Below are 20,635 nucleotides of genomic sequence, written 5' to 3'. Positions count from 1 at the left end.
ATTAAAAGGTCTTGTAATTATGTATAAGAATTTAATTTGTTTTATATTCAGGCACCTATTAATAAATATAATGAATTAACCTGTAAACCACTTAAGTACTTGCTCTGTCACAACTCTTGGTCAAATATTGAGAAACGTTTTCATAAAATATTTCTTTGAATTGTATTTTCTTTTATTATTGTGTCCTACAGTAGATCCTTAGTGAATTAATAACAAAAAATCAATCGCTAAACCCGCCAATTGAAATTGCGATCGGTGATTTGATTTTTTAATGTGAAAAACAATCGTCTCCGCTGAATTATACGTAGTTACTTGAAATTTATAAGGCATAATGAAAGAGTTAAAGTGCGGATTAGGTGTCGCACTTTCCGACAAAAAACAAAAATATTAAAAACCAACTTACAAGGATGAATGTCATGGCAACGATATTTCATGGAACGATTCTGATTAACTACTCAGTCTCAAAGAGAAACCATTAACAGAAAAAGGTACTGAAAAACTTTAAAAAAAAATATGGGTCGCTCTAAAAAAACCGTTTGAATTTTCTTCATACTAAGAAGCTTGTCAATTGCAAGGAATTTTTGAGTGGAAAACGCACGCAAACCGATGAAAACCTCCATTAAACTTTCAACAGTTGTTTCAAGGAATAGGCAGCAGAGTTATTCAACGATGGGATCATCAGGCTCATCTTCAAATCTAAAATACAGTTGGATAATGAAGAGGATTAAGTTGAAAAATAGTTTAAAATATATTTTCATCGAAATAACAAAGTATTTGAGTTAAAATAAATTGTGTGTTTTTAAAAAAATGAATATTACTTTAAAAAATGATTTATGTTTTTTATCGCTATTATATAGTGATTAAATGGCTTATTTAAAAAAAAGAAAAATAAGTTTAATATAATGATATGAAGAGTTTTCATCGAGAATAACTTAAATTTTCCACAATACTCTGTTATATTAACTAAATAAAAGGAAAATATTTTTTATGACTGTTGAATCACATTTAATCCCTTTTTTATTTTTTATAATCGTTGTTAAATTTCTTCTTTGACATCGTGATTTTCCGAAACGTTATTGTTTTAATTAAAAAAATGACTTAAAAAAAGAGTTTGGATGGTTAAAGTTTATTGCGGAATTACGTAGCTTGGTCGGTATTAATGGTGTCGCTAATTATAATTGATGTTAAGGTTACATTCATCTGTATCCTCTATTATTAATTACTCATCTCGCCAAAACCGTGTCTCGCATCACAGATCGTTTTGCTCTATAACACCTGCTGCTTCAGCAGCAGAACATACATAGAGGCCTGGCATATGATGAAGACTTGTTTAATAGGAATTATTCATCTGTACCGCTTTAGCGAATCTTCATGAATAATAATCTCATCTCTCTCTCTCTCTCTCTCTCTCTCTCTCTCTCTCTATATATATATATATATATATATATATATATATATATACATACATACTTACAAAGGGATTATAGCTTAAATTCCCTTCTCTGTCAATAAATTGCCCGTACCGTTTTATCGATCGTTATATTCATTTTGTTAGCTGTATACTGATAAGTGTATGCTTATAATCACTTATACAACTGAACATATTCCTTGAATTTTAGGTTTGTTTAATCCTATTTATATTATTAAAGTTATTTTATCATCAGTAATCTGACTGGTGTCACACTATTTTTCATTTTTTCTAATTCTTAATATTTTAATAGATTATTTAATAGATTTATTTTTTTAGAAACCGTATACAATTTTCTTTTAGGTATATTTGCTACTCATGATTCACGGTTTTACGTCAATACTTGCGACTTGTTTTACGTCATTCAATAATTGGACACAGATTTCTGTACAGCTAAAACAGTTTATTTAATGAACGTGACATTTTTTTTTGATTTTTCAATATAATTTCCAGTAACATTAGTACACTTATCCCACCTCTGAATCGGCTTATTTATGTCTGCTTTAAAGAAATCTTTGTGTTGACGTCGGATGCAATTTAGTACATTTTCTTTGACGTCATTGCTGTTAAACCTATTTCCGCGTAGCGCCTTCTTGAGTGAACCGAACAAGTGGAAATCCGATATAACCAAGTCAGGACTGTATGACGATGGGGGGAGGTAACCTGTTAATGTAATTTTTTGATGGTTTCTCGAGTTACCTGAGTTGTGATAAGCCGGATTATCGTAAAGAAGAATGATGTCTTTGCGCTGAGATCCAGGGCTTTTTATAAACACAGCCGACTTTGTTGATAAGCGTATAACAGTAATATTCGTAACAAAAACCGGGTCTTTTTTATCTTAAAAGATTGCCATCATAATTTTTCCTGCTGATCGCCGGGTTCAGAATTTTTTTTGACAGGTGAAGTTATGTGCTTCCACTTTATGCTCTGTCTTTTTATTTCGGTTCGTAATGGTGTCTCATTACATGTTAGATTACTGTGCAAAAAAGGATCACCTTCCTGCTGAAACCGTTGTTTAGCTCTGTGCAGATGCAAAATCTTGGCTCGTTACGGTGATTTTTCAACTTTCTTGTAACCCATCTTGGGCTTATTTTACGGTATTTTAGCTTGTGTGATAATATTATGAACTGTACCAGCAATTACTTTTAAGTTTTCAGATATAATCTCAATTGTATGTAATCTGTGGGAATTCTTGAACGCGAGAGTCTATGCAAGTTTCAAGCATAGCTGGAATTGAAACTTCAGCGGGACGTCCAGAACGGTGATTGTCAATCTGTGAAGTTTGACCGTCTTTAAATTTTTCTACTTTATTTGCAAACATTTTTGGGTTTCTTAGTTCATAAAACTTTGTCCGTTTTGTCTGGTCGTACGAGAGTAATTGTTAATCGGTTTTTCACGTTCGGAAAGAAAAAAACTGATCGACACACGCTGGTTCGAGTAATTCGCAAACTTCAAGAGGACTCGCCATCGTAAAATGAAATTTTGAATTTTTAAACAAAACGATTTTATTCAAACAGCTGATCAGTCATCAGAGTTACTGACCTACTGTTCTGAAAGTATTATAACCCTCTTACCAACTATTTTACCTCCTCATCTAGTTGTGACTTAATTAGTAAATGACCCTCATACGTATAAAAAATTACATCCCATAGAACTATTTTAAAGGAATTTGGTATACGCTTTGTCGACAATATATTCTTTAATTTTAATATGATTCAAGCCGAAGTTCAGATCCTGGTCTTAGGCGTGACATTTTTCACACGCTTTAAAATTTCCATAATGTATTCCGTGAATAAGTTTAATGATTTTGTATTATGAATTATTTACAAAATAAAGAAAAGATTTTTGGGATACATTTATCTCAATAAATAAAAATGCATTCCATATTATATATATATATTAATTTCTCGAACATGGTACCGCTGATAAGTTAATTAAATAATATAAAAATTAATAAAATCCACCTTACCAGCACATATAGATAGCCTCTAGTTCGTTCGGCTTACTTGAAAGCCATCATCAGGAGATAAAATGTTAAAGTCATAAATTAAAAATCATAGATTTGAATTGTTATGACTGTCCAGTCCGGACATTCATGACTGGACACGTTAGGACCAGATAATCATGACTGTTTAAACAATTCAAATTTGTGATTTTTAATTGATGACTTTAATATAATATTTTTATCTCCTGATGATGACTTTTAAGGTAGCCGAAAGATCTAGAGGCTATCTCAATGAGCTGGTAAGGTGGATTTTATTAATTGTTATATTATTTAATTTGTATATATATAAATTACGAGAATTTTATGAATTCACTATGAATCTTTTCTTTGTGGAAAGTATTTGTTTTATTAAAAACATCTTGAAAATAGTTTTAATTATTAGTGAAATTTTAAGACTTTTTTATTTTATAAGAAATAGTGAAAAAAAAAAAATTGAAAAAAGACCGTATACATGTACAATGACGTATATTATCAACGGCCATATTTTTCTTTTCTACGTTTATTTTGTTTATTTTTAGTTATTTGATTAGATCAAATTACATAGTTCTTTTGTGACTAATTTCGGTAAACAGAGTTATGGTACTACAATTAAGATTTATACCTTATTCTTATAGCACTTTTTGACCGGTCTGTAACAACCATCATTAATTGGGAATACTTCAGCACAGATTTAAACAGAAAATATTTCTTTATCTATACATATTTTTAACAATTAATTCCCCACATAAGCTTAAAACTCAAAATCCGTTCGTGGGTAATATTTATCGTTTACCTTTCGTTTACCTTCCGGAAGAGTCTGAAACTCTACCAATTCGTCACAGAGATTAGCATACATTGACATTACAGGTTATATTTTTAAAAGATTCATCAGGAATTTTATTGCTTCCACGTAAACTTACATGGTTATACGGTTAGTACATTTACTACTGTAAAGAGTTTCAATCAGGATCAGAGTATTTTAAACTCAGGCTTTATTTCATATGCTACGGATTATGGAAAGGATTGTCATGACTGTCACGGCTTGTTCTGTTGCGTAAGACTGTTTACATTTAAATGCTAATTTTACGGAGATTGTAGCATAAACGACTGGTCACATATAATCTAAATTATGTTCTGTCTAATTGCCAAATCATAATATTTTTGAAGAGCATTTTTTTTTATCACCGAGTGTGGGTTTTTATAGTTAAGTTTTTGTATCCTTCAATTTCTTTCCTTTGAAATCTCTAGTCTTGAACTCATTCACTCCAGGATACAGCTTGCATGTTGTAAATGTTCGATTATATTATCTCCATACAATGTCGTATGAAATCGTTAGTCACTATCCCCGTAATAATTTGTGTACGGTACATTCCTTTTGATTTTGAAAAAAATTAGAGAATTTCAATAAATTGAAATACTTGTAAAAAAGAGAAATCTTTTTTCAATTTTTACAAAAAATCTGTAATATTCAATTAAAAAATTCCATTCTAATGATTAAAAGCTATATTATGTATCAGTAGATTTATTTTCTGCTTGACGTTTCCTGCCAGGTGCTAATACACTTCTTCTTCTTTTTCTTCTCGCATACAAGAATTAGGCATTTTCTTGTTCCAATTTCTTAAAGTCATGACTATTCCATGGTCTTCCCAATCTTCGTCTTCCAACCAGTTTATAAAACACTGTATTTTTTTATTACGGCTATTTTCGTTACGCGTAAATGATTATTCCAATCTCGCTTCCGCGGCCAAAGATTTTTTTTTGCAGATTTTTAAATTTGCAGTTTCAAATGCTGTTATCTAAGATAGATTTCCTGTATATTAGTTTTCCGATCATTAAGTAAAGAAACGCCGATAACTTTATATAAAAAAAAAATTGTTCATAAAAATTTAATTGTGCATTTCTAGTCGCTTTATTTATTCTTAAGGAAGAATCTGACAGTTCTATACATAGGTCTAAATCAATTCAACCTAATTTTTAAATCCTATTGAAGTCTTACATAATAACAAAACCCTATCGTTGAAATGAATGAGCTATTATAAAATATAGTTTTCAAAGACTATTTTAACTTTAAGCGGATTTTCGTAAAAGGTATACAAAAGGCCTTGCTCATCTGATTAAAAAATCACATCTAATTATTAAAACTGTATTATGTATCAGCAGTTCGTTGTAATGCTTAAAACTTTCCTGTCTAGTGCCAGACACTGTATATTTTTAATGTACAAGTATTTAATGTAAAAAAATTCAACTTTTGGTAAATTAAATTGAGATTCTATTAAGATACCTCCTCTATAAATCATGAGACCTTGTCGTTGGTGAGGGGGCTTGAGTGCTCAGGGATACAGAGTAGCTGGACCGAAGGTGCAACCATATCGGAGAGGTATCTGTTGAGAGCCAGACTAAGGAATGATTCCTGAAAGAGGGCAGCAGCTCTTTCAGTAGTTGTTAGGGGCGTGAGTCACAATGACTTAAACGGCCATATCAACATCACTCATTCCTCTGAGTACTGCGCAGCTGAAAGCAATGGAAAACTACAGCTGTTTTTTTTTCCAAGAAAATGTGGCTCTCTGCATTTTCAAAAGCAATAATGGAGGCGCCTTCCTTGGTAAAATATTCCGGAGGTAAAATAGTCCCCCGTTCGGATCTCCGGGTGGGGACTACTAAGGAAGGGGTCACCAGAAAAGTAAAAAATAACATTCTACGAGTCGCAGCGTGGAATGTTAGAAGCTTAAAAAAGGTTGGTAGGGTAGAAAATGTAAAAAGGGAAATGGATAGGGTAAACGTGGATATAGTAGGAATTAGTGAGGTTCGGTGGGAAGAGGAAGGCGACTTTTGGACAGGTGACTTTAGAGTAATTAACTCAGCGTCAAATAATGGGCAGGCAGGAGTAGGTTTCGTGATGAACAAGAAGATAGGGAGGAGAGTGGAGTATTTCAAGACGCATAGCGATATAGTAATTGTAATAAGGATAAAATCAAAACCTAAACCGACAACGATTGTTAACATCTATATGCCTACAAGCGCCCATGATGATGATGAGGTAGAATGTGTATACGAAGAGATTGATGAAGCAATTAAACACGTAAAAGGAGATGAAAATTTAATAATAGTTGGAGATTGGAATGCAAGCAATGGAAAAGGCAAGGAAGGAAATATAGTGGGTGAATACGGGCTGGGCAAAAGGAATGAAAGAGGGGACCGACTTATAGAGTTTTGCACGAAGTATAATTTAGTAATTGCCAACACCCAATTTAAAAAATCATAATAGAAGAATATACACTTGGAAAAAGCCAGGCGATACTGCAAGGTATCAGATAGATTATATCATGTTTAAGCAAAGATTTAGAAATCAACTCGTTGACTGCAAAACTTACCCGGGAGCAGACATTGATAGCGACCATAATTTGGTGATAATGAAATGTAGATTGGGGTTTAAAAACCTGAAGAAAAGGTGTCAGATGAATCGGTGGAATTTAGAGAAGCTTGAGGAAGAGAAGGTAAAGAAAATTTTTGAGGAGGACATCGCAAGAGGTCTGAGTAAAAAAGATTAGGTAGAAAATGTAGAAGAAGAATGGGAGAATGTTAAAAAGGAAATTCTTAAATCAGCAGAAGCAAACTTAGGCGGAATAAAGAGAACTGGTAGAAAACCTTGGGTTTCAGACGATATATTGCAGCTGATGGATGAACGTAGAAAATATAAGAATGCTAGTGATGAAGAAAGTAAAAGGAACTATCGGCAATTAAGAAATGCTATAAGCAGGAAGTGCAAACTGGCGAAAGAAGAGTGGATTAAAGAAAAGTGTTCAGAAGTGGAAAGAGAAATGAACATTGGTAAAATAGATGGAGCATACAGGAAAGTTAAGGAAAATTTTGGGGTACATAAATTAAAATCTAATAATGTGTTAAACAAAGATGGTACACCTATATATAATACGAAAGGTAAAGTCGATAAATGGGTGGAATATATTGAAGAGTTATACGTAGGAAATGAATTAGAAAATGGTTTTATAGAGGAAGAAGAGGAAGTTGAGGAGGATGAAATGGGAGAAACAATACTGAGATCTGAATTTAAGAGAGCATTAAAAGATTTAAATGGCAGAAAGGCTCCTGGAATAGACGGAATACCTGTAGAATTACTGCGCCGTGCAGGTGAGGAAGCGATTGATAGATTATACAAACTGGTGTGTAATATTTATGAAAAAGAGGAATTTCCGTCAGACTTAAAAAAAAGTGTTATAGTAATGATACCAAAGAAAGCAGGGGCAGATAAATATGAAGAATACAGAACAATTAGTTTAACTAGTCATACATCAAACTTAACTAGAATTCTATACAGAAGAATTGTAGAATTGCAGAAGTATAGGGACAAGGGAAGCAATTTTAGGCCTCAGATTAATAGTAGAAGGAAGATTAAAGAAAAACAAACCAACATACTTGGCGTTTATAGACCTAGAAAAGGCATTCGATAACGTAGACTGGAATAAAATGTTCAGCATTTTAAAAAAATTAGGATTCAAATACAGAGATAGAAGAACAATTGCTAACATGTACAGGAACCAAACAGCAACAGTAACAATTGAAGAACATAAGAAAGAAGCCCTAATAAGAAAGGGAGTCCGACAAGGATGTTCCCTATCTCCGTTACTTTTTAATCTTTACATGGAACTAGCAGTTAATGATGTTAAAGAACAATTTAGATTCGGAGTAACAGTACAAGGTGAAAAGATAAAGATGCTACGATTTGCTGATGATATAGTAATTCTAGCCGAGAGTAAAAAGGATTTAGAAGAAACAATGAACGGCATAGATGATGTCCTACGCAAGAACTATCGCATTAGAATAAACAAGAACAAAACAAAAGTAATGAAATGTAGTAGAAATAACAAAGATGGACCTGAATCTGAAAATAGGAGGAGAAAAGATTATGGAGGTAGAAGAATTTTGTTATTCGGGAAGTAGAATTACTAAAGATGGACGAAGCAGGAGCGATATAAAATGCCGAATAGCACAAGCTAAACGAGCCTTCAGTAAGAAATATAATTTTTTTACATCAAAAATTAATTTAAATGTCAGGAAAAGATTTTTGAAAGTGAAACTTGAACAATCGGAGTATCTGAGAAGAAAAGATTAGAAGCTCTTGAAATGTGGTGCTATAGGAGAATGTTAAAAATCAGATGGATGGATAAAGTGACAAATGAAGAGGTATTGCGGCAAATAGATGAAAAAAGAAGCATTTGGAAAAATATAGTTAAAAGAAGAGACAGACTTATAGGCCACATACTAAGGCATCCTGGAATAGTCGCTTTAATATTGGAAGGACAGGTCTAAGGGAAAAATTGTGTAAGCAGGCCAAGTTTGGAATATGTAAAACAAATTGTTAGGGATGTAGGATGTAGAGGGTATACTGAAATGAAGCGACTAGCACTAGATAGGGAATCTTGGAGAGCTGCATCAAACCAGTCAAATGACTGAAGACAAAAAAAAAAAAAATAACATAAGATTGTATTTAGTTAAATATATTAATATTTTGACATATACATTATTGATATTTGTTTACTTTCCCTAATGAATGGACTTGCTACAGGTAATAATGCATTGCACTACACAGAAAGCAGGACATAATTTGTTGTTTTACACTACCTATTTTTCTTATGGCTGTTGCAGATGTAAGAAATCTAATGTACTGATAACATTAGGGATTAATGTTTAATAGGATTTTGCTTGAAGTTGAAAAAAAGTATAATAAAGAAAAAAATAAAATTATAATAAAATATTTTTTTAAGAATTGTTAAAAAAAATGTTTAAAGTTCACTAAACCTACAAATTATAAATTTGTTTTCACAGCTAAGTAAAATTGTTATCAAACTGTTATTAGAGCACAAAAGAAGTAAAAAAAACAAACTATTTAAAACAGTCTATTACTTCAATTTTTTATTTATTTTTTGTTTTTGTCTTTGGTTATCGATGAATCCGGATATATATAATGCTTCGATATGGGAGCTTTAACTACATTTGTGTAATTTAAACCTGATAATGAATTCTAAAAACTGAGAAACACAGCGTGTTTAAATAAATATTCAAAATATTTATGACTATTTCTTACGTTAATATGATTCATTGGTTTTTTATTGTTTTAAATTTTTTTTAAATCCCAATACATTTTTAACATATATATTTTAATCTTCTGCTTCGTTGTTTTAATACATTGAAATTAACGTGATGGAAATGGAAAATCATGATAACGTTTAAAATGTATAAAACTTGTTTTGTAAACAAGGGGCTGAAAAGCTGATTTTATAGCAAAGTTATTTGAGAATAAAATAATAAAGTTGCTTGTTGTTAGTAATGATTTATTTGCGTAATACTAAAATTATCTGTACATTTAAATGAAAAATATTTGAATTTCAAAAGCTCCTTGCCAATATAATCACTGTTCCGCTTATTCTATCTTTATTTCACCCAATATTCCCTTGAACGCCTTTAAATCACAATACCTCTTTTTTCAAACGTTTTTAAAAACTTTTGCCTTTTAAATTATAGTTAAAAGCTACAATATAAATAAAATTAACCTAATACCCAGAGTTATCCTTAGATTATTTTTAAATGGTTCGTAAAAATGTTGTTACAAAATTTTTAGCGTTTAATTTTTTGTTAATTAAGTATTATGGAATTTTGTTTGTTTGTAAAATCCAATTGAACGAGTTAAAAAATTTTCTTTTCATCATTTGGGGAGGGGAAACTTCCCCTTCCCCAATGATAATATTTTTAATTAGCTAGCTAAAAATTTTAATTAAATTCCAAGAAAATTCAGATAGAATCGTTCTTTATTTTAAATCAGTGGTTTTAAGAGCTATAGGTCCTTCGTACGATACTAGCTGAATGAACGGGGGGAAAACAGCATAAGAGCTTATAAACTGAGCGTTTAATACTACTGTTGATCTGTGTTTAAATGTTACAGTTAATAAAATGTAAGCAAAGTTTAAAAGTTTATATTTGTATAAAAAAATATAAATATTATATTTATATATAATATTTATATATATATAAATATATATATATAAATATATATATATAAATATATATTATATATATTATATTTGTATGTATAAAAAGATAAAAAGTAAGAAGATTTGAAAAAAATCGAATGTAGACCGGTAGACATGGGAGCTATATCGCGATGTAGTACAAAGAAACTTCACCCGATGATGAAATTTATCGAAACTAATAAAATTGATAAAAAAGGAAAACTATTTTGCATTAAAGTGTTAAATCATTGATAATTTTCTTTGCAAGCTACTGACCCAAAAAGTAATGTAGATAATAAAGAAAACCACTCAAATAGTATTATAATCCAGTAAAAAATAAATATATCGAATTATTCTCTTTGGAGAAAATAATAAAAAGTATGGTAAAAGAAACTAAGAGAAAGGAAGCCACCATCAAGAGAAATGGGCTAAGAACAAATGAATTGGAATGAACTACCAAGCCTTCGCTAAAAAACATCACGCAACTATTTATGAAAACATAAAATTAACAATGGAAAAAATAAAAAACGAGGCTCCAAATATCTTTTGAAAAGCACAATTTATGACCTACATAAAAAAACTACAATAACTCCTAATAACCAAATGTGGCAAAATCAATGAAGTAGACAAATTTAAATAAATAGGAGAAATAATAAAAACTGAGAGGAATAAAAATTAACTGCGGAAACAAACAAAACAGAGCAAGAAAAATGAAATTTACGTACCGATTGACCACAGTAATTTACTATAAGGAAACTCTCTAGGACAAAACGTAGGCACTATAATCAATCAAACCGGAAAGAATATATGTCCTCCGTGAAAATATCTACTGTTTCTCTCTCAATTTCTATTTTTTATGTATTTTTTTTATAAAAAATGAAAGACAAATTTTATCTCTTTTCAGCTGACCCAAAACCTGATCTACTAAAAACAGAAAACTCTCGAACAAAGATATAAGAAAAAACATAGATCTCTACAAGGACAAAGGAAGTAAAAAAAATTCAGATACGATCAAATAAAAGATCAGTTAAATTCTACGGAAGTGTAGTGAGATTGAACAACATTCATAAAATTAACATTTGAAGACTCAATAAGAAAAAGAACGGAAATCAGTGGGTCAGGAGAATATAATTTATAAAAAAAACAATCCGGAATTTTAAGGGTTTCGAGGAAAAGGAAAGGAAATCCACCGGGTGGATCTATTTGTGAACTCGTCATCGCAGATCAACTGATTTCGAAGATGAGAGTTCTAAGGTTCAAATCCTAGTAAAAGTAATTACTTTTGTACGGATTTGTCTACTATATCTTGGATACCGGTGTTCTGTGGTGTTTGGATTTTCATTAACCACATGTCTCAAGAATGGTCGACCTGAGACTGTGCAAAACTGCACTTCTTTTACATTCATACATATCAATCTCATACATCCTCTAAAGCAATACCTTATGGTGGCTCCGGAGGCTAAACAAAATAAGAAAGGAGGAAAGGTCATGGACAAAAAAAAGGAGAAAGAATGAAGAAATAATGGGAGGCGAGAAAAGTAGATAAAATAAAAAGAAACAGAAAGTTTTTAACTGGTCGAAAGATGGTCAAAATCTATAAATAAATACCCAATAAATCTATAAATAAATTATTAAATAATAATTAATAAAATAACAGAAGTTTATAAAGCATGAATAGAAGAATACAATGAAAACGGTACTGTTATAGAAACATTCACAGCCATAGGAATTCAAAAAACAGAAAAAAATTAAATAATATGTCTCTTATACAAATATAAGATCATTTTTTTGGAATATTATTGTACATGAAGATAAAGAATTTCTATTTTATTTATTTGATACAAAAATCGAAAACTATGCCTAAAAAGGATGAATTCAAATGATCCTTAATATTTATTTACATATAGATATTTTCTTTTGTTTCTTTATAAACGGTAGGAAAAAAAAGAAGGTGATGCAATCAAAACCTTATTATACATCTTTTAAAGTAGATTTTATTACGAATAAGCCGGTTTCCACATAGTTGATGCCAATAAGAAATATCACACATTTACAGAACATGTATGAGAGAAGGCTATATTGAACCAATTCGATAAGAAAGGGTTTCTCAAGATCCTCTAGCGTTTCATTGCTTCTAAATCTCTTCTTCATGTATATTTTATTCAAAGTGGTAAAAATATTTATTTCATAAGAAATCCATTTTTTCTTCTTTATTTTTAAATCTATATTATCATTACTAAAAGGTTATTTTATTCGGATAAAACAGAATATATGTTAAAAAAGATACAGAAGTTTTGTATCATATTTGTACCTAAATATTTCGTCTGTTTATTTTGTTTACACTCATATTTTGTATTTTATTCAAACGTCTATGTATTTTACATAATTTAGTAAATCCATTTTGGGTATTTTTTGTTTTAAATATTAGTATAAAAAGTAAAAATCTAATATAAAATAAACTGTTTACCTTGAAAATCTTGTATTTTGTAAATATTTTATAAATAATATTAAATTTGTAAACTTATTAATAAACGTTTTTTTCTAGAGAGAATCTAAAAAACTGGTTACGTCAACCAAGTTATGCAGTTTATTCATTTTATGTAATTTAATCAATTTTAATGAAGTTAGTAATTTAATCTTTTAAGTTATTTTTGATCCATTTGTTTCTTTATGACGAAGTAATTCATTTTTATTGAAAAACAATAATCAAGTTTTCGAATTCTTTTCTTTTTCGAATTTTTATGTAAAATAATTTATTTCTAATTTTGATACATAGTTAATTAGATAAATACCGAGAAAAGGTGATTATTTCTATACTTGTGAAGGACTTAATGAAAGTTGAACGGTGGATTGTTGTTTTGTGTTCTTGTTTTTTATCCAAACATTTACAATACTAAAAGTTCAACAATTGAGTACAAAACCAATAATGTTCAATTAACTAGCTACAGTCATTTCTTCACAGACATATTAAAAAAATACACTTACCGTAATAAAGTTTAATGTAATTGATTTAAAAAAATATATTACATTTATTGAATTAAAACTTTTTTTTATAAAATTACTTGTTTGATTATATTTAAACCTTTTAATTTTAATTTTTGAAGTCAAGATGCTCAACAAAATAAAGCAATAACGAAAATTTTAATATTACGATATTACTGTTACAATTTCGAAAAATACGTTTACGACTGGTTGAAAATTTCGGGGACTTATGCATCAGAGGGTTTTTTAATGATTTAATTATCCATCAAAACTGATTTTAAATAAACTAAAATCGTAATTAAAAAAAAAAAAAACATTTTATTATTTTTTTTTTGTTAATTTGGGAGCTTTTCTATCAGGGAAGGATATCAAGTTATTTTGGAGATTTTATTGTTTAACAAAATTCATATTTCAGCATCAGCGTAAAATTAATTTTTAAGAAAATAATCCTTAAGCGATGATAATAAACTGAAAAATAAATTGTTTAAAATTACGTAGATAGAGCTATAATTCTAAATAAACAAATTTATAATTTTATGGGAGGGGAGTGAACATTTTTCGGTAATTTTTTATCAAGAGTTTATACTAATGATGAAGGGCTATCAAAGAATTAAGAATTTTATATTTTAAACCCAATGGGTAACTTGTAAGATGGACTTAAATTTAAAATAAATCTTTAAAAAGTTTTTAAAAATTAAAAAAAAGTTTTTCTACAGACAATTGGAGTGGAATGACCAAAAAAAATGTGTAATAGTTTTAAGGCTTGTTAATGTAGAAAATAGATGAAAAACCTCGTATTAATTCCTTTTCTGAAGCAGAATGTAGATACAAAAAGAAAAATATATAGTCATTTTTTGGGGAGGAGGATGATGAATATTAGATAAAAGTTTTTGATAATTTGTGATCTCGTTAAAAAACTTCACTTTTGTAAAAATGATTTTTTGCTAAACTGCCCCGGTAGAGATTTAAAATTTTATTTCGGCCAATACACCTCCGCCTCTTTTTCGAAAAAATCTATTACGTTCTTTTCCGTTGAAGTTAGTACCTATCCACCAATTTTGAAGAAAATCGGTCAACGGGGTCCAGTGTTATGAAATCAAATACATTCATACATAATTACTAACGTCCGCCCGACAAAAATAGATTTTTTGGACTTTAGAGCATTAGAATAAAAATATTTTTTTTGCAGACTATTTAAAATTTATTTAAATATTTCTTGTTAAAAAATTTGTAATGTTTCCTTAAGTTACAAACTTAAAAAAAGAATAATTTTTTTGACCGATTTATATACTTTCCTGTTTTAGCTGCAGCAGCATATATTGCTACAGGCGGGAAAGTTAAAGCAAAATAAACTTTTGTATTTGTAAAATCATAAAATATTCTAGCTGCGAAATGTTTCCTAAATGATAAAAAAAGAATAATCTAATTATTATTTTTTACCTGACAGTAAAAAGTAATATTGATATACAAAGAGTAATAATAATTACGACAAAGAGAAGGTGGATGGATCAGTTCAGATAGGATGACGTAACGGGCAATTGCCTAAATACGTGAAGATAACAAGGAGTAGACATTTTTGTTTATAGTTAATAACTTTAAACTCAGGACTACAAATTGTAACTGATCCTTGTGTATTGTTCCATGTTTCAGTTTTTACGCTGGGTATGATAACTTAATATAATCGTAGGTGACTTGACGGAGACATATCCATACATATTTTAACGAAAAATAAGAAAGAAATTGAATTAATAATATCATGCATCTTTACCAAGGTAAAAATGCTTGCCTTTTTCACTGAGCTGAGCATATTGTTTCATACTCACATACTGCGATGTCACCATTACTAGAAAGCAATGTCTTTATTCTACTCTCCACGGAAACAAACTGTACAATGTAAATATTATTATTATTATTGGAGAAAAGCAATTAAGATTAATGATATTCATTCCTTAAAATATTAATATGCATTACTTCTATGAGAAAAATGTGGTAGAAAATAAAAAAATAAAAGAAATATATCTAACTGATTTTGTAAAACAATTCACTACACTTATTGTTAATTAATAATACAGAAAATTGCATCCTACCAGCAGAGTTCAATTATTTATAACAACATTCTTAATATTCATCTTTTCTTTACGTTAGAGTTTTCGTAAAGATCTTTATTTCATCAGAACACATGAAAATATAAATGTGTATGTATAACTAAGTAGCTAAAATTTGGAGTATATAATAGAAATGTTATTTGTTATTATCGTAATCTGAGTCTCCACTTACAATAATGGAAGAAAATAAATGTTAAAATATATAAGTGTATAATTATCACTGAATTTTAAACATTTTTATGTGGAACCTCTTCATGGATGGAAATTCTTATTTAGTTGGTTATTATTTTTCAGATATACAGACAAAAAATAGTTTTCTCTTACAGGAAGCACTACAATCAAGAGAACACATATATATATTTTGAAAAAAAATGTATATATACAGATGTATCACGAAGTTCTCCCTTCTCCCGGGACTTTTATAACCTATTCTACTGGTGACAATAATGAAAAAATTAAATATAAACGTATCCTAAAATGCTTCGTTTGCGAGTTACGGCTAGTGAAGGATTTCACTCGGATTTCAGCTACCTCGGTGAAATGAGGTCGTATTGAAATTTTAAGACGTTAAACAAATAATGGCCCCTTTCATTCAACAAAATGAAGGGGCAGAATTAGTGATTTACTATCATTTTTGACCTGAAAAATCGAATAAAATAAGTCCCAGAACGGTTTATGCAGTAGTTTTGAGAAATCTGGGGCGAAAATCAATAAACTGGGCTAAAAACCCTGTGTTTTATGTTTGACGTACAATAACTCTGTTAAATGGGTAAAAAAATATTAATCTTTTAAACTAAATTTGTAGAGAATTTTCTCAGTAAATGATCTCCTGGTTGTAGGAGTTGAACTGGCTGTTTATGATAAGGATAAAAGGTGTTTTAAGTATCCACTAAACCATTGAATGCGAAACTCCCATCCGCTTAGAAAGTCGTCGTGTACTGACGCCTGGACTCCGATAAACTGCACGATATTAATTTCATCAATAACAGCGTCGTACTGGACAGATCTTTCGTAGCTGTTACAATTACTAGGTAGTGAACATGTTTCCCGAAGATTATTGCGAAAAGTCGCGCTAAGTATTTTTGGATCGTGAGTCCTGCGATTCGGAAAACGTATTTCACATTTTACTGCAGCAGCAGTAGAATTACAGGTAATTCATTACAGGTATGGTAATGCTACAGCTGCTGCAGTAGGATGTGAAATACGTTTTCCGAATCGCAGGACATCCAAAAACATACGCCCAAAATGAATACCATATCAGCGTATTCCTCTGTTATAAATAACTACAACATTACATCACTGCCAAAGCGATCACGTTTAAACTGAAATTTACAAAAAAACCTCCCTAACGACAGCACAGTTCACAGTACCCGATATACTTAATGTACTATCCAGAACGATTTAAAAACTAATAGAGTATTGTAAATTGCTGTTGTACAACAGCTGATCAGCTGTTGTTATTTTATTGCCGACTTTGAAACAATAATTTTTCAAATAATTTATTGTATTTCTGTCTTTAATAAAAAAAATATTATCTGACTAATTATTATCTCTTATTTGAATGTTGAGTAATCTCCAGTTTTAGAAAAAATCTCAACATTAATTTTTAACAGTAAATTTTGTTTAAAAAAAATTTTAACATCACCAAAATAAATTTGGTTTTTGTTTAAGTTGAATAAGTACTTTTTCTGACAAATGTAGTAATGTACTGTTTCTGAATAAAATTCGAATTTTTCAAACTTTTTTTATTTTATTTTACTTATCTTATACAATTTTGTTCACAATATTAAATTCTCTACAAATTTGGTTTAAAGGTTTTACGTGTTTATTACCCATTTAACAAATTACGTACGTCAAACACAAAAAAACAGTGTTTTTGCTCCAATTTATTGGTTTTCACCCCAGATTTTTCAAAACTAAGGTACATACGGTTGTAGGACCTATTTTATTTCAGATTTTCAGGTAAAAAACCGTAATAAATTACTAATTCTGCTCCTTAATTAAGTCCTAAAATTTCATTACGACCTCATTTTAACCTGGTACTGAAATCTAAGCCAAATCTTTCATAGTCGTAAAGGAAGCATTTTAAGGCATATGTTTATATGAAATTTTTCGATTACTTTCACAAGTAGAATAGGTTATGAAAGTCCCGGGAGAACTTCATGATACACTCTGTATATCTACACATAAAGAACATGTCGTCAGTGATTCATACTCAATGCCCAGCAAAAACTCTGAAGAGAAATTGGTGAAAATTTGCTTATTCGTTTTTTTTTTTAGAATGTAAGACCACACACCAATAAATGATTTTTAGGAATTCCAAATTTTTAGGGATTAAAACTGAGTAACACTGAGATTTACTATTTTTCTAATTTCTTTGTAACAAATGAAGATATAAACTTTATTTCTGATTGTGTAATCTTCTTTTGAATATTTAAAAACCAATTTCTACATTTTTTAAATTCCACCTTTATAGGGGAGATGAAAGGTAAAATATTTCGAACAGTGATTGCAAATTTACCCCATTTCCGACTATACTAAGCGAGATATTCACACAATATTACTTTAATGAACATAGGAGGGTCCAGGGTGGCAGAGCCCTGACCGGCTAAACATCCCTGGCCGCGACGGGAAACGCAAGTAACCATACAGCGCGGGCGAAGCAGCGACGGGGTTCTAGTATTCATATATATATATATATATATATATATATATATACATACTTTAAGCCATTGAGTTCTGTTCGACCCTTGGCGATTCCAGTTCCTTGGAATTTTGCTGGCAGGTTTTACGAGTGGATTTCCATTGACTTTCCAATGTAGTTAATCGGGCGGACAGTGGCGAAGCGGATGAACTCAGTAAGGATATTGCCGAAAAAGTGAAGGGTGCTACTACGACCCTGGCTGATAGGAGCGGTAGAAGAGTCCACGTCCTAGTTAAGGGCGTGGATGCCCTCACGTCACAAGAAGAGTTTCTTCGGGAGCTTTGCAAGACGATAGGTGAGTTGGTCACTGTTGACGTTCTGTCTATGCGGCCGGCTTACGGCTCCACTCAGGTGGTTACACTGGCAGTGCCGCCAATTCTCGCGGACAAACTAGTGGTCTGGATGGGCGAGTTCGAACTGGGTGGTGGCCTATCGAGTGGTGCGGCGTACATCCGACGACTTATGCTTCAGATGCTGGAATCCAGGTCACAGGGCCAAGTTATGTTCTGGCGCAGAGAGGAGCGGCCACTGTTTTTTACATGTGGTAAGACTGGCCATTTGAGCAAGGACTGCCAGCAAGACCCTAGGTGCTTATCCTGCAAGTCACATGGTCATGCGCCTGGGGGTCGGGGATGTACGATGGCTTCATCGGCATCTGGAAGTGCTTCTTCGTAGGAATATCTTAGTATCTCTGAGGGACAGCCTCATCCAGGATGGTTGGGAGGCCTAGGTCTTCCGCTTACGAAGATCGGGTGGGGACTCCCTTGCAGTGCCTTTGGGGGGAAAGTAAGACCTAGTCCCGGTGGGGAATCTTTTCGGGGGTTCCCCATTAGAGACAAGGCATAGACCGAGTCCCGGTGAGGGGATCCTTTGGGGTTCCCTCATTAGAGGCACGACGTCTAAAAGACCGACTCCCGTATCTGGCGGGAACTTTGTTCCTCGACGAGGTAGTTAGAGATTACAGCACCCCTCGGAGCCGAGTTTATGTTTATTTGCGGATCCATGGGGGGAGGGAAGGCGGAAAAAAAATGTAGTTAATGGAAACCCAACCACCAAAGAACACCGGTATCCACAGTCTAGTATTCAAATCCGTATAAAAGCAACTGCCTTTACAACGATCCGAACCTTACAACACTCTACTTCGAAAATCAGCTGATTTTGCGATGACGAGTTTAACCAATAGACAATCCAGGCGGGTTAGTCTATATGTATATATTTTTCAAAAATCAAATTAATCTTAAGAAAAATTATCTTAATTTGTTTTTGTAATCATAAACGGGTAAAGTAGAGAAAGAAAAGAAACTAATAAGAAATAACTGTGTTTAGTTGAAAAAAAAGTAAGTTTAGTTAGAATTTTTATTTTTATAAATATGTATATAAAGGGTTTTTTATTTTCATATTAAAATTTCTAATTTATACCATTTTTTTCTTTCGAGTCCTTCCTAGTATTTAATGTCATAACATAGTTTAACGTTTTATCAGAAATTTAATTAAATCATCTAACTACTTAGGACATGTATAAATACATTACTTAGGACATGTAGCTAATTCTTAAATACATGAAGCTAATGTACAAGCACATAAATAGAAATAATAAACTAAACTTAAATGCAGTAGCTTTTAACATATAAATAATTTTGTATTATTAATAGTACATAATTACAATTATTAAATTCGTACTACGTTCAAATTTATGAAAAAAATTTGGAGTAAAAATTTACTTTCAAATTTAGAATAACGTCGAAGTTGTTGGAACCAACTTAATTTTATTTTTATCTCTTATATTTTTGTCATAATTGAAAATTTAATATTATTATTTTATAATTTAGTTTAATTAGTGAAATGTAATGAAATTTTGCTGAATTGTTTTATGGTTTAATAAAATAACGAGTCAAGAAGAGTATTTATATAAAAACGAACTTCTAACCGGAGTATTGTGTTTTAAGGGAATTGATCAAATTATACAGAAGATTACATAAACTGTGTATGGTATAATATGATCATTTTACTTCAATTTTAAGAGAATTGTTTTTTTGTTGAAAACTGGTATTTTTAAAAACGTACAAATAATTTGTTTGAAATAATTTAATTATCTGCTATTTTATCGATTTATTTTTCCGTCAGTTTTATTAATTCAAAAATTATTATTTATTAAATGATATTCATTTTTATTAATATTTAACGGGTAATTAATTTATTTATTTTATAACTTTTTTGCAACACAATTTTTATTTTAAAATTTTATTATCTGTATGATTATTGTATCATCAGCATCAGTAATTTTTTTTAAAATTCTAAACGTATCCCATAATCAAACGGTTGCATGTGATTCGATAAGAAAGAGAATTAATTGCAATAAATTACGTAACT

General features: G+C 30.7%; 1 protein-coding gene and 2 long non-coding RNA genes across 9 annotated transcripts in view; 2 read left to right on the top strand and 1 right to left on the bottom strand.

Annotated features, from left to right (window-relative positions):
• LOC142324126 (uncharacterized) overlaps positions 1-15,399 on the top strand; it is a 73,158-nt gene extending 57,759 nt beyond the window's left edge. Inside the window, exon 3 of the long non-coding RNA XR_012756221.1 lies at positions 15,107-15,399. This is a non-coding gene — a long non-coding RNA (uncharacterized LOC142324126). The remainder of the gene's footprint in view (positions 1-15,106) is intronic.
• LOC142324123 (cell adhesion molecule 1-like) overlaps positions 1-20,635 on the bottom strand; it is a 508,688-nt gene that overhangs the window by 10,422 nt on the left and 477,631 nt on the right. The gene's annotated exons all lie outside the window — the stretch shown is intronic.
• The window catches only part of LOC142324127 (uncharacterized), a 415,902-nt gene that overhangs the window by 163,274 nt on the left and 231,993 nt on the right, over positions 1-20,635 (top strand). The window lies entirely within an intron of this gene.

Source organism: Lycorma delicatula, chromosome 4 (genome assembly GCF_047948215.1).
Source record: "Lycorma delicatula isolate Av1 chromosome 4, ASM4794821v1, whole genome shotgun sequence".
Classification (NCBI taxonomy): domain Eukaryota; kingdom Metazoa; phylum Arthropoda; class Insecta; order Hemiptera; family Fulgoridae; genus Lycorma; species Lycorma delicatula.
Note: the sequence above shows the minus strand (reverse complement) of the source record. Positions and strands in the feature narration are given on the sequence as shown.